Here is a 14,345-nt window from a genome sequence, read left to right on the forward strand (position 1 = left end):
AAAAATCACAACATTTAATTCGAAAAATTACATGCTCATAAATTATTATTCTAAAAAATAAGCTTCTTTCTTGTTTTAACGTTTACGCAACTCATTACTTTGCCTTTAGCGACATAATTTAAAATAAATCTCTCTCGTGTTCATTAAAAAATACATAGAAGTTAAACAATGAGAGGATCCTTCTTTCAAAAACTTACAAAATGTAATGGTTGGATATAGTGAATTTGGATGGAAACCTTAACCTGCCTAACTGTCATTTAAATTTTTATACAAATATATTTTTATTTTTTTCTATGAATAAGCAACTCAGTCATAACTTATTCCAAGGGTGTTTGTCTCACTAACTTCAGAACGAGCTCCGAAACCTTACAATATCAACGAAAAAACGCCACACGATGTCAATGACCACACCACTCCCTAATTAGACACGAAACGATCGTTGCAGTGCAGCTTGTAGAGCGAGAGAGCACAAGAGAAGACAAGACTCAAGACGTGGCTTGATTTGCATGCTGGAAGACATGATGTGCCAAAAATGATGTTAAACGGTTATAGACCTATCTGTTGTTTTGTGGAGCTTTTTCTTATCTTCTACACCGAAATATATAACTGGAACGCGTGATATGATGTTTGAAAAGAGAACATGTGAATGTATTTATTGCTCATGCAGGGCTGTGAACTGGATTCAAATTTGTGTTGTATTATCGAGCTAAATTCTCTGTTATCAGTTTTAAATATTTAGTTCCATGAACGAAAAACTGAGGCATAAAGACTCTGCTAATATTTAGTTGGAATATCTTTTATGTAGACTATTCAAACTAGTTCATCTAAAATGAATCTCGTCAAACATGTGCACACATTTGCTTGAATGAAATTTAATGTTGTTGGCACATATCCTTTTTGTAGCTGTTCCTAGGAGGCAATTTACTAACAAACGATTCGAACTAAATGGCAGTCAATTTTGGTGGATACTACTCGATGAATATATATTCCTCGGAAATTTACTCTATAAGAGTAACTGAAAAGGGAAGCGTAACTTCGATTCCATTTGGGATCGTCCTTAAAAGTTTGTGCAAGCACTGTCAAACTACTTTTTCCGCAAATGTCATTATTTTACTCCCAATAGAACGCCTTTTCGGTGCAGAAACCCGCAGTTCAGAACAACTGTCCTGCCGTTATAAGTCATCACATGCACTGCAGACAGAAACGTGGTAGTGCGTTCGCACCAACGAAATCTTTATTTTTGGCAAAAGTCACGTTCGTACTTTTTCCCCATTTCTACATTAGCCAGAGGAATAAAATAAAAAAATAACAAGAAGAAGCAGATAAAAAAAACCCGGTGCCATACCTGTCACGAAATAAGCTATGTGGATGAAAACAAATTCGCTTTCCTTGCTTTGGCGCGGGCTACACCTACAATGTGTAGGGAAAATAAACATCTTAAGCAGGTCTCAAGGGACACCTGCCAGCAACCATCGAAAATGTAAATGTCCGTGCAAAAAAAAACTGTTTGGAATCAAAATTTATATTTTGGGGACTGCTAAGACCAGAGGAGAGGTATAATTTTTTCAGTGATTTGTTGTTGTTTTGGTGAATTCTTACGGTATATTGATAAAGGTTTAATGGATATGATTTTTTTCAGAAATTAATTAATAGCATAGATGTTCAATTTTCATTGTCTGCCTGTGTGGATCAATCGGACCGCGCACTGGACTCACAATCCAGAGGTTGCCGGTTCGAATCCCGGGGCGGACGCAAAAAATTCTAAGTGTAAATATAGGTATTCGGTGCCCTCTCCCCGTGCCCATACCTTCACACTTAGGAGACCCGGGAGGCGGAGTCTTGTCGCAAAAAGAACGATACACGCCTGTGGATCCGTTGACGAAACCGCAAGGTTTAAGAGAGCCACATTATAAGGTGTTACGTCGATTCCGTTCCGTTCAATTTTCATTCGAGTATTTTTCAATTACAATTTCCAAAGTCATAAATTGAAAACAAATGTTCAAAATCTTATAACAAACAATTTACAAAACCTGAAATAATACGAGAAAAGTGCAAAGAATAATTTTGGCAGTTTAAATAATTTGCCTGGAGTTTTTTAAAAGGTCCAATTAACCAAATTTCCAGTTTTTGCTTTTTGGGTGTTTTTGAAACCGCCTTGAGTCAGGGGTATTAAAAAACACCCAAAAAGCAAAAATTGAAAATATGGTTTATTGGACCTTTTCAAAAAAAACTCCAGACTTTAACTTTTTCACAAAACTTGACACTGCAGGTTTTGATAATTTGTTACCTGTTGTTAGGGAAATTAAAATTTACATCTTGGCTGTCAAAAATGTGTTGTTCCAGGAATTTATTAACACTGGAACGCCCAACGCACCTCCAACTTACACGGACGCCCAAGCCTCCCAAAAAAGTGGAACGGTAATTTCAACTCGCTAGTTCTCGGGCATTACTCAACCAATCGGGACGATTCTTGTTTCCAGTGATTTGTAAGAATGTCTAGATGATCCTGAAATTTTGCAGAACTTTAAATCTTTTTTAAAACGACTGCCTCCGCTGATTTTTTTGGTGAATTTATTTTACACGCGAAAAAAAGTTGGAACGATGTTTTTGATTGCAAAAATTACAGATTTGGTCAAATTAAGTTCTTCAAAGTTCTAGAATCATCTAGACATGCTAACAAATCACTGAAAAGATGAATCATCTTGATTGGTTGAGTAATGCCCGAGAACCAGCGAGTTGAAGTTACCGTTCCAACTTTTTTGAGGCCTTGGGCGATGGAATGTTAAACACCTTTACAGGTTTCATTCTGAAAGAGTCCAACATAAATTTGTCTTAAGTAAGCTTGAAATCTATTTCTAATCTGAAGTATTTTCCAAAATAAGATAAATTTGTGTGTCTTTGGTCGACTTGTTTGAAAATTTAAAGCATGAGGGCATCAAACGTAAATCACTATTGAATACTGAATACTTATTCCAAGTTCATTCTCTGAATGGAGTACAATTGCTTTTTTTATGTTTCGTTCTGTAACGTTCTGTGCAAACAAATCAGTTTTTACCATTTGACCTTCACTTTGACCAAAATTTGAATCATAAAATTATTATTCACTATGATTTATTAGATTGTGTTTAGGGAATTCCAAATAAATTCTACAGCTTCTCATAATTGATAACAGTCCAGAATCCAAAAGCCTTGGAAAAATTTCAATTCGGTTAAATAAATAACTAGATTTTTTTTGTTCAATTAACTTTTATTTGTCATTATTGAGAAATTTGCAAGGAAATTTGTCTTTATTTCGAATTTTGCTCAAGAACCCCAAAATCGGACGAATAGGAGAAATTCGCATGTGTTTGGCACTCGCGAACTCCATCCAATATGCTGATTTACACTATTTAAGGGGTTACATACATGTAAATCAGCAAAAATGTCAGAGGCTGGTTTGAGCACAAATTTAAACTTATTTTAAAATCTGTTTTCAGGACATTAAATTACACATTTTTAACTAATAACAAAATAAATTTGAAGACATTTGGTTCTATCATAGCCGAGATACAGCTATATGAAGTTAGCATTTTCAAAAACCGGTGCCACGATATCTCAACGCTGCCTTAACCAAGCCTTAACAAAATCAACTCAAAATTTTGGTGGAGACTCTTTAAACCAGTCCTGTGGGCATGACGAAGGCCGATTTTCAAAAAGTTTATTTTAAAAAATGATATTTTTTTTTTATGTTTTTCGTATAAAAAATCAAAAGTTCTTGATTTTTGTATTTTTAAATATGCAAAACATCAAAATCGGACTTCGTCACACACACGGGATATGTCTTGCGAGTCTTCACCCGAAATGTCAGCCAATTTGGTCTATCTCATCTCGAGATATCGGGGCACCCGTAAATCAACTCACAGTTCAGAGAAAAACGCTCGCAAAGTTTGACAGTTCGCTTTGCGCATGGAAAAATTTTCAACTTAAATCGTCTGTAACTTACATTAATCATAAAATATCTTCATGAAACTTTCAGGAGTGATTTCAGTTGAAAACGCTTTTACTTATCTGTAATTGTAGGTCAAAGTGCTGATATGGCAACATCAGACGCACGTTGGAATTAGGTGCTGTTCCCCTACATAGACTAGTACAAATTTTGTTTAAAGTTGTTGTTGATTAGACTTTTCGCCATAAAATTAAATCGCAAACCAGCAATGTGCATAAAACGATCAGTGTGAACAGTGTTCTGTACTACGCAAATCGCACGGTATGTTTTTTGAATCATAAAAAACATATATTGCATTATTATTATCATGAATATAAGAAAAAAGTATTCGTTTTGAAAATATATATAAAAAAAGTCTGTAATAATATTCATTGTATTTGAAAGGGGAATCACCAAACACTTACAAACACCCCTTTCTTCCTAAAATGCTACGTCTGTTCTTAATGGAGCCAAAAGAAAGTTGACCATACGAACGAACCTATACGAACCTTTTCAAGAAATATTATACAGTATGTAAAAAAAAGTATTACACCCCTTGGGCACTATGCACATTTTGTGATGAAACATGTAAACTATTTAATGTTGACAGAAACCTAGTACTACGTTTTGCATTTGTATTTAATAACTGAATGACATGAAACGTTGTAATTTCCATCAAATAATATTAAAAAATGGGAAAAAATATTACATATAAATTATGTAACACAATAAACGCTTTCTAATCACGCGTTCACTTTTTGTATTTATGTTACATGACAGTCACGGACCTTTTCTTATTATATTTATTAGGGTGGGTACGGATTTTGAAAAGTTCTCCGATCAAGTTCTGGTGTGGTTCCCTTGTAGGGCATACTCATAGGGACTCTCACGCCAAATTTCACACATGTGTTTGACATGTGGCGTCGCGGTGTTCATCAAGCATTCACAGCTAAGGAAAATGTAATGCTTTTCTGGGGAAAACCGTTGGTTCCGAAAACCCCGGATGTATTGCCGTTGAGCTCGATGGGGGTTGAACGAATCGACCTGGTCTCTTAGGGAAAGTTGTTCTTTAGTCGATTCCGCTTATTTCTGGCCATCCTAGAAGTTCCTACATATTTTCCCCAGGCCTGTAGGAGCGAATGAACAAAAATTCAAAATTTCCCATAGTAAATCCCATGTAAACTTGAATTCGCTTGAGACCAGCCAGTTTTCAACCAAATGAGCTGAAACTTGGCGTGAGAGTCCCTATGGATATGCCCTACAAGGACACCAGAACTTGATCGGAGAACTTTTCAAAATCCGTACCCACCCTAATATTTATATATAACTAATATTCTTATATAACTAACTACACTTGATGACCCCATCCACACTCACCTCACGTCGGCTAATGTGCTCTAGATGCAACCCCATTTTTCCTTAACTGATCCCTTTTCTGAGTTCGGGCCCGGGCCCAGGCAGGATTTTGCCGCTCACATGCTTCATTAAATTACAATTTATGAAAACTCGTCATCCGAAGGTTATTAGCTTAAATCCGTCTCCGTCTACACGCGACGGCGACGGCGACGACGACGACAGAATGATGGAATGACTAAATAAGCGATGCTAGATGATGATTAAGTGTGTTGTTGTTACCTTTGGCACAACGGATCAAGAATGTGCCACCGCGGCCAGAGAAGAATTGAGCTTTTTTTCCTTGCTTCTCCCAATTTCAACATTACGGAGTGGTGGTGGTGTTCAACCTGACCTGGCCTGGTCGTAATGTGGTCTCTCCACCCGCGTGGAGGAGCTTAACGTGGTGAGGACCACTATAAAGTTTGTACTGTTCTTCGCGCGTGCGTGTGTGTATGTGCATTTTTGGGTGTGTTTGAAATAGTACTCTCTGTGTACATCTCGCCTTATGTTTTGGTTGGCTGATCCTGAGTTGCCAGGGATGTTAGAATGATTTCACTTGTGTATTCTAGCTTTGATTTTGTCCCTTTTGACAATTGTAATTTTATTTGAGCTATAATAACAGCATGGAAACCAAATTAATTGTAAATATGAAGCCAGCTAAAAAAAATAAAACATCTTCAACAAAAGGTTCTAATAACCTTCGAATAAAGATAAGATATTGCTAGCAACCCAGTACGGAACTCCAAAGTGATTTTTTTTCTTATGATTTAAATTATGTTGTAAATTATGATGAAAATTACTTTCGGAACCTTCTTCAGATTTGTATTTTAAAACCCTCTCCAACAGTCATTAAGTTTGAAAATTTGGCAGCACTATCATGGTACATCGTTACTCAAGATGAATCTCATAAAAAATGTAGCTTTCAAAATGTTCAATACTTTCACCTACTCGTGGTGCATTTGGCTCCGGCAATCACATCCTCGGCATCCACTTAATTTCCAGGACTTACGAGGAGAGGATATGCCTTTTTGTAGTGGTGGTGTCGATGGTACCGGTGTCGTGCAATTGTGTGGGTGTACGAGAGTCGTGTTGCCCGAGACCAGAATAGAATCCCGCCGGAGAGCACCGGAGATGCCCTGAAATATGTAGGTAATGTGCTGGCAGAGCGCGCGGGCTTCCACCAGAGTCAGGGTCGTCCTTTTATTTCTATTTATCTTTTCGTCCTTTGCGTTCTTACGTGATCCGGCCACATATACACGCTCAAACCAGGGTACACAAACAAACGCATACACACGTATAGTATACAATGTGCACAGTGTGGATCTTTTCGAGTGGGACAAAATCTAAGAAGCTGCCGTACACATTTCAACGCGACAAAAGTACTTTTCACGATTCCGGAAACACGATATTGAGTGTTTGATTCCTAGGAAAGCTTACGGTTTTGCTCTGACTTCTGGCAGCCTCGAAGAATTGAAAGTACATACACCATTGCAATTGTGTTTGCTAAGTGGCTTTTGAACTTAAGAAACTAACAATGTATGTATTTACAACCGAAAAAGCGAAATCACGCTGAAAGATCATGGATGAAATCATTTTCCTATCAATTTTCTTCATAATTACTATGTTTAAACATATCAGTTTGAAATATCAATACATAGAGAAATAAGAATTCCTGTATGGAATAAAAATCTAACGCAAAAAGTATAGAATCAAGAAATCACTGATTTACATAATCAGCCAAGCCAAGGCATCCCAATGAAAATATAAAATCATCATATTTCTCTAAAAATCTTTATTTATTTGTCAACCGACATTATGTTATCAGTACATAATTCAAACGATATGGAAATTATTGGAATTATTGGAAATTAGAAATCAATAAATAAAAAAAACAAATTTATGACTACTGTCCATTACAATGAAAACTGACCAGTACTGTTAAATTTTAGATGTAATGTTATTTAATAAAGTTTGCGTCACATAAGTAATTAGCATATTTAAAGCTTAATTTTTATCTATTTCAAATCGATCTTGAGTCGATTGTCTTTCATCTGCACAGGAGTGCAAAAATAATGATCATTGGGGGGCGAACTGAGCCCAAACTAGAATTATAAGCTTGGTGAACGTAACAGAAGCTAGCGTTCCGCATTTGTTTTTAACTGTTGATTTCAAAAGTATCACATTTTATAAAAACGTCATATTTTATTTTACGAAAAATCGATTGGTGATACTCTTAATGGCGGAAAATGACGGCAAGGGTCCATTTTGTCCCATTTGTCCCTTTATGTGTTTTTCTTAAAATAGCTTAAATTGCTGTAGTTTTCTACAGTTCAATGGTTTATTATTGTTTATATTGTTTTGGTCACCGATGAATGATGCTAATTAATTTTATCATCTTTCATCATTGTTTCTTCTAAAATTCGTGTCAGTTTTAACCGAAAAAGTCCGATTGAAAATTAATTAGCAGTTAATTATGTGTAAAAAATCACGAGAAATTTATTGGTGGCGTTCCCATAATCTGCAAATGACGGCGAGGGCTAATGTTGCCCCATGTACCCCGTTGTATGTGTTTTTCATCAATATCTTAATTAGCGTTGTTGCTTAAGTTAAAAAAAGCAATTTTATACAGAAAATCACGAGGAATAGATTGGGAACACTCTTATTTGCAGAAAATGGCGACAAGGGCCCATTTACTCCATCTTTATGTGTTTTTGACATAGGACTATGTCTTTACTTACTATATTGGGGGGCCAGTTCAGAAATTCGATCCAAAGCGTCACTTTAAAGCGTTAAAAAAGGGGACATTTTGAACGCTTATATCTTTTTTCCCTGTGAATCAATCCAGATGGTTGGACCACCAATCGAAAGAGGAAGACTTCAGCTATTGTTTAACTACATAGATAGTCTGACTAAACATAGTTAAAGCACTTAAAACATGCAATCAAAATGAGTAATTTTTCAGTACAAATCGGACAGATGACCAATCAGAGCAAGCGTATGCATTCGAGACCGCGCCCCTTTTGTGCCATTCTCCGGCTGTGCCGCTATTTAAGCAGAAAATTTCGCAAAAGCAAGTCACTTTGGAACGAGCACTCGAACTGTGCACGTCGGGCCGGCGCGGAGCAGCAGCAGCAGCGGCCAATAGAAGAAGAGGACCAGCAATCAGAAGGAAGAACCACCGGCAGCAGAAGGAGGAAATTCGAGCGAAGCGGACGGCGTGGAAGTCGCTATGATGCGGCGGTTCTCATGAAAAATGGCCAATTCGACAGTGGTGGCCAAAACCAGGAGTGGCCGATGCCCTCAAAGAAGGTTCCCCCGGGGCCTGGGGGGACATTTACAGAAACATACGAGTTGTGGCAATATGGGTATCAAAATTCATGGTTTTTGATACTGAACATAATAATGGCCATTTCGACAGTAGTGGCCACAACCTGGAGTGGCCGGTGCCCTCAAAGAAGGTTCCCCGGGGCCTGGGGGACATTTACAGAAACATACGAGTTGTGGCAATATGGGTATCAAAATTCATGGTTTTGATACTGAACATAATAATGGCCATTTTGACAGTAGTGGCCACAACCTGGAGTGGCCGGTGCCCTCAAAGAAGGTTCCCGGGGCCTGGGGGACATTTACAGAAACATACGAGTTGTGGCAATATGGGTATCAAAATTCATGGTTTTGATACTGAACATAATAATGGCCATTTCGACAGTAGTGGCCACAACCTGGAGTGGCCGGTGCCCTCAAAGAAGGTTCCCGGGGCCTGGGGGACATTTACAGAAACATACGAGTTGTGGCAATATGGGTATCAAAATTCATGGTTTTTGATACTGAACATAATAATGGCCATTTTGAAAGTAGTGAACACAACCTGGAGTGGCCGGTGCCCTCAAAGAAGGTTCCCCCGGGGCCTGGGGGGACATTTACAGAAACATACGAGTTGTGGCAATATGGGTATCAAAATTCATGGTTTTTGATACTGAACATAATAATGGCCATTTTGAAAGTAGTGGCCACAACCTGGAGTGGCCGGTGCCCTCAAAGAAGGTTCCCCCGGGGCCTGGGGGGACATTTACAGAAACATACGAGTTGTGGCAATATGGGTATCAAAATTCATGGTTTTTGATACTGAACATAATAATGGCCATTTCGACAGTAGTGGCCACAACCTGGAGTGGCCGGTGCCCTCAAAGAAGGTTCCTCCGGGGCCTGGAGGGACATTTACAGAAACATACGAGTTGTGGCAATATGGGTATCAAAATTCATGGTTTTTGATACTGAACATAATAATGGCCATTTTGACAGTAGTGGCCACAACCTGGAGTGGCCGGTGCCCTCAAAGAAGGTTCCTCCGGGGCCTGGAGGGACATTTACAGAAACATACGAGTTGTGGCAATATGGGTATCAAAATTCATGGTTTTTGATACTGAACATAATAATGGCCATTTTGACAGTAGTGGCCACAACCTGGAGTGGCCGGTGCCCTCAAAGAAGGTTCCCCCGGGGCCTGGGGGGACATTTACAGAAACATACGAGTTGTGGCAATATGGGTATCAAAATTCATGGTTTTTGATACTGAACATAATAATGGCCATTTCGACAGTAGTGGCCACAACCTGGAGTGGCCGGTGCCCTCAAAGAAGGTTCCCCGGGGCCTGGGGGACATTTACAGAAACATACGAGTTGTGGCAATATGGGTATCAAAATTCATGGTTTTTGATACTGAACATAATAATGGCCATTTCGACAGTAGTGGCCACAACCTGGAGTGGCCGGTGCCCTCAAAGAAGGTTCCCCCGGGGCCTGGGGGGACATTTACAGAAACATACGAGTTGTGGCAATATGGGTATCAAAATTCATGGTTTTTGATACTGAACATAATAATGGCCATTTCGACAGTAGTGGCCACAACCTGGAGTGGCCGGTGCCCTCAAAGAAGGTTCCCCGGGGCCTGGGGGGACATTTACAGAAACATACGAGTTGTGGCAATATGGGTATCAAAATTCATGGTTTTGATACTGAACATAATAATGGCCATTTTGACAGTAGTGGCCACAACCTGGAGTGGCCGGTGCCCTCAAAGAAGGTTCCCCGGGGCCTGGGGGACATTTACAGAAACATACGAGTTGTGGCAATATGGGTATCAAAATTCATGGTTTTTGATACTGAACATAATAATGGCCATTTCGACAGTAGTGGCCACAACCTGGAGTGGCCGGTGCCCTCAAAGAAGGTTCCCCCGGGGCCTGGGGGGACATTTACAGAAACATACGAGTTGTGGCAATATGGGTATCAAAATTCATGGTTTTTGATACTGAACATAATAATGGCCATTTCGACAGTAGTGGCCACAACCTGGAGTGGCCGGTGCCCTCAAAGAAGGTTCCCCGGGGCCTGGGGGACATTTACAGAAACATACGAGTTGTGGCAATATGGGTATCAAAATTCATGGTTTTGATACTGAACATAATAATGGCCATTTCGACAGTAGTGGCCACAACCTGGAGTGGCCGGTGCCCTCAAAGAAGGTTCCCCGGGGCCTGGGGGGACATTTACAGAAACATACGAGTTGTGGCAATATGGGTATCAAAATTCATGGTTTTTGATACTGAACATAATAATGGCCATTTTGACAGTAGTGGCCACAACCTGGAGTGGCCGGTGCCCTCAAAGAAGGTTCCCCCGGGGCCTGGGGGGACATTTACAGAAACATACGAGTTGTGGCAATATGGGTATCAAAATTCATGGTTTTGATACTGAACATAATAATGGCCATTTCGACAGTAGTGGCCACAACCTGGAGTGGCCGGTGCCCTCAAAGAAGGTTCCCCCGGGGCCTGGGGGGACATTTACAGAAACATACGAGTTGTGGCAATATGGGTATCAAAATTCATGGTTTTTGATACTGAACATAATAATGGCCATTTCGACAGTAGTGGCCACAACCTGGAGTGGCCGGTGCCCTCAAAGAAGGTTCCCCCGGGGCCTGGGGGGACATTTACAGAAACATACGAGTTGTGGCAATATGGGTATCAAAATTCATGGTTTTTGATACTGAACATAATAATGGCCATTTCGACAGTAGTGGCCACAACCTGGAGTGGCCGGTGCCCTCAAAGAAGGTTCCCCCGGGGCCTGGGGGGACATTTACAGAAACATACGAGTTGTGGCAATATGGGTATCAAAATTCATGGTTTTTGATACTGAACATAATAATGGCCATTTCGACAGTAGTGGCCACAACCTGGAGTGGCCGGTGCCCTCAAAGAAGGTTCCCCCGGGGCCTGGGGGGACATTTACAGAAACATACGAGTTGTGGCAATATGGGTATCAAAATTCATGGTTTTGATACTGAACATAATAATGGCCATTTCGACAGTAGTGGCCACAACCTGGAGTGGCCGGTGCCCTCAAAGAAGGTTCCCCGGGGCCTGGGGGACATTTACAGAAACATACGAGTTGTGGCAATATGGGTATCAAAATTCATGGTTTTTGATACTGAACATAATAATGGCCATTTTGACAGTAGTGGCCACAACCTGGAGTGGCCGGTGCCCTCAAAGAAGGTTCCCCGGGGCCTGGGGGGACATTTACAGAAACATACGAGTTGTGGCAATATGGGTATCAAAATTCATGGTTTTTGATACTGAACATAATAATGGCCATTTTGACAGTAGTGGCCACAACCTGGAGTGGCCGGTGCCCTCAAAGAAGGTTCCCCGGGGCCTGGGGGGACATTTACAGAAACATACGAGTTGTGGCAATATGGGTATCAAAATTCATGGTTTTTGATACTGAACATAATAATGGCCATTTCGACAGTAGTGGCCACAACCTGGAGTGGCCGGTGCCCTCAAAGAAGGTTCCTCCGGGGCCTGGGGGACATTTACAGAAACAAACGAGTTGTGGCAATATGGGTATCAAAATTCATGGTTTTTGATACTGAACATAATAATGGCCATTTTGACAGTAGTGGCCACAACCTGGAGTGGCCGGTGCCCTCAAAGAAGGTTCCCCGGGCCTGGGGGACATTTACAGAAACATACGAGTTGTGGCAATATGGGTATCAAAATTCATGGTTTTGATACTGAACATAATAATGGCCATTTGACAGTAGTGGCCACAACCTGGAGTGGCCGGTGCCCTCAAAGAAGGTTCCTCCGGGGCCTGGGGGACATTTACAGAAACATACGAGTTGTGGCAATATGGGTATCAAAATTCATGGTTTTGATACTGAACATAATAATGGCCATTTCGACAGTAGTGGCCACAACCTGGAGTGGCCGGTGCCCTCAAAGAAGGTTCCCGGGGCCTGGGGGACATTTACAGAAACATACGAGTTGTGGCAATATGGGTATCAAAATTCATGGTTTTGATACTGAACATAATGGCCATTTCGACAGTAGTGGCCACAACCTGGAGTGGCCGGTGCCCTCAAAGAAGGTTCCCCGGGGCCTGGGGGACATTTACAGAAACATACGAGTTGTGGCAATATGGGTATCAAAATTCATGGTTTTGATACTGAACATAATAATGGCCATTTCGACAGTAGTGGCCACAACCTGGAGTGGCCGGTGCCCTCAAAGAAGGTTCCCGGGGCCTGGGGGACATTTACAGAAACATACGAGTTGTGGCAATATGGGTATCAAAATTCATGGTTTTGATACTGAACATAATAATGGCCATTTCGACAGTAGTGGCCACAACCTGGAGTGGCCGGTGCCCTCAAAGAAGGTTCCCCGGGGCCTGGGGGACATTTACAGAAACATACGAGTTGTGGCAATATGGGTATCAAAATTCATGGTTTTGATACTGAACATAATAATGGCCATTTTGACAGTAGTGGCCACAACCTGGAGTGGCCGGTGCCCTCAAAGAAGGTTCCTCCGGGGCCTGGGGGGACATTTACAGAAACATACGAGTTGTGGCAATATGGGTATCAAAATTCATGGTTTTGATACTGAACATAATAATGGCCATTTTGACAGTAGTGGCCACAACCTGGAGTGGCCGGTGCCCTCAAAGAAGTTCCCTCGGGGCCTGGGGGACATTTACAGAAACATACGAGTTGTGGCAATATGGGTATCAAAATTCATGGTTTTGATACTGAACATAATAATGGCCATTTCGACAGTAGTGGCCACAACCTGGAGTGGCCGGTGCCCTCAAAGAAGGTTCCCCGGGGCCTGGGGGACATTTACAGAAACATACGAGTTGTGGCAATATGGGTATCAAAATTCATGGTTTTGATACTGAACATAATAATGGCCATTTCGACAGTAGTGGCCACAACCTGGAGTGGCCGGTGCCCTCAAAGAAGGTTCCCCGGGGCCTGGGGACATTTACAGAAACATACGAGTTGTGGCAATATGGGTATCAAAATTCATGGTTTTGATACTGAACATAATAATGGCCATTTCGACAGTAGTGGCCACAACCTGGAGTGGCCGGTGCCCTCAAAGAAGGTTCCTCCGGGGCCTGGGGGACATTTACAGAAACATACGAGTTGTGGCAATATGGGTATCAAAATTCATGGTTTTGATACTGAACATAATAATGGCCATTTGACAGTAGTGGCCACAACCTGGAGTGGCCGGTGCCCTCAAAGAAGGTTCCCCGGGGCCTGGGGGGACATTTACAGAAACATACGAGTTGTGGCAATATGGGTATCAAAATTCATGGTTTTTGATACTGAACATAATAATGGCCATTTTGACAGTAGTGGCCACAACCTGGAGTGGCCGGTGCCCTCAAAGAAGGTTCCCCCGGGGCCTGGGGGGACATTTACAGAAACATACGAGTTGTGGCAATATGGGTATCAAAATTCATGGTTTTGATACTGAACATAATAATGGCCATTTTGACAGTGGCCACAACCTGGAGTGGCCGGTGCCCTCAAAGAAGGTTCCCCGGGGCCTGGGGGACTTTACAGAAACATACGAGTTGTGGCAATATGGGTATCAAAATTCATGGTTTTGATACTGAACAT

The sequence above is a fragment of the Culex quinquefasciatus genome, chromosome 1 (genome assembly GCF_015732765.1).
Source record: "Culex quinquefasciatus strain JHB chromosome 1, VPISU_Cqui_1.0_pri_paternal, whole genome shotgun sequence".
Classification (NCBI taxonomy): domain Eukaryota; kingdom Metazoa; phylum Arthropoda; class Insecta; order Diptera; family Culicidae; genus Culex; species Culex quinquefasciatus.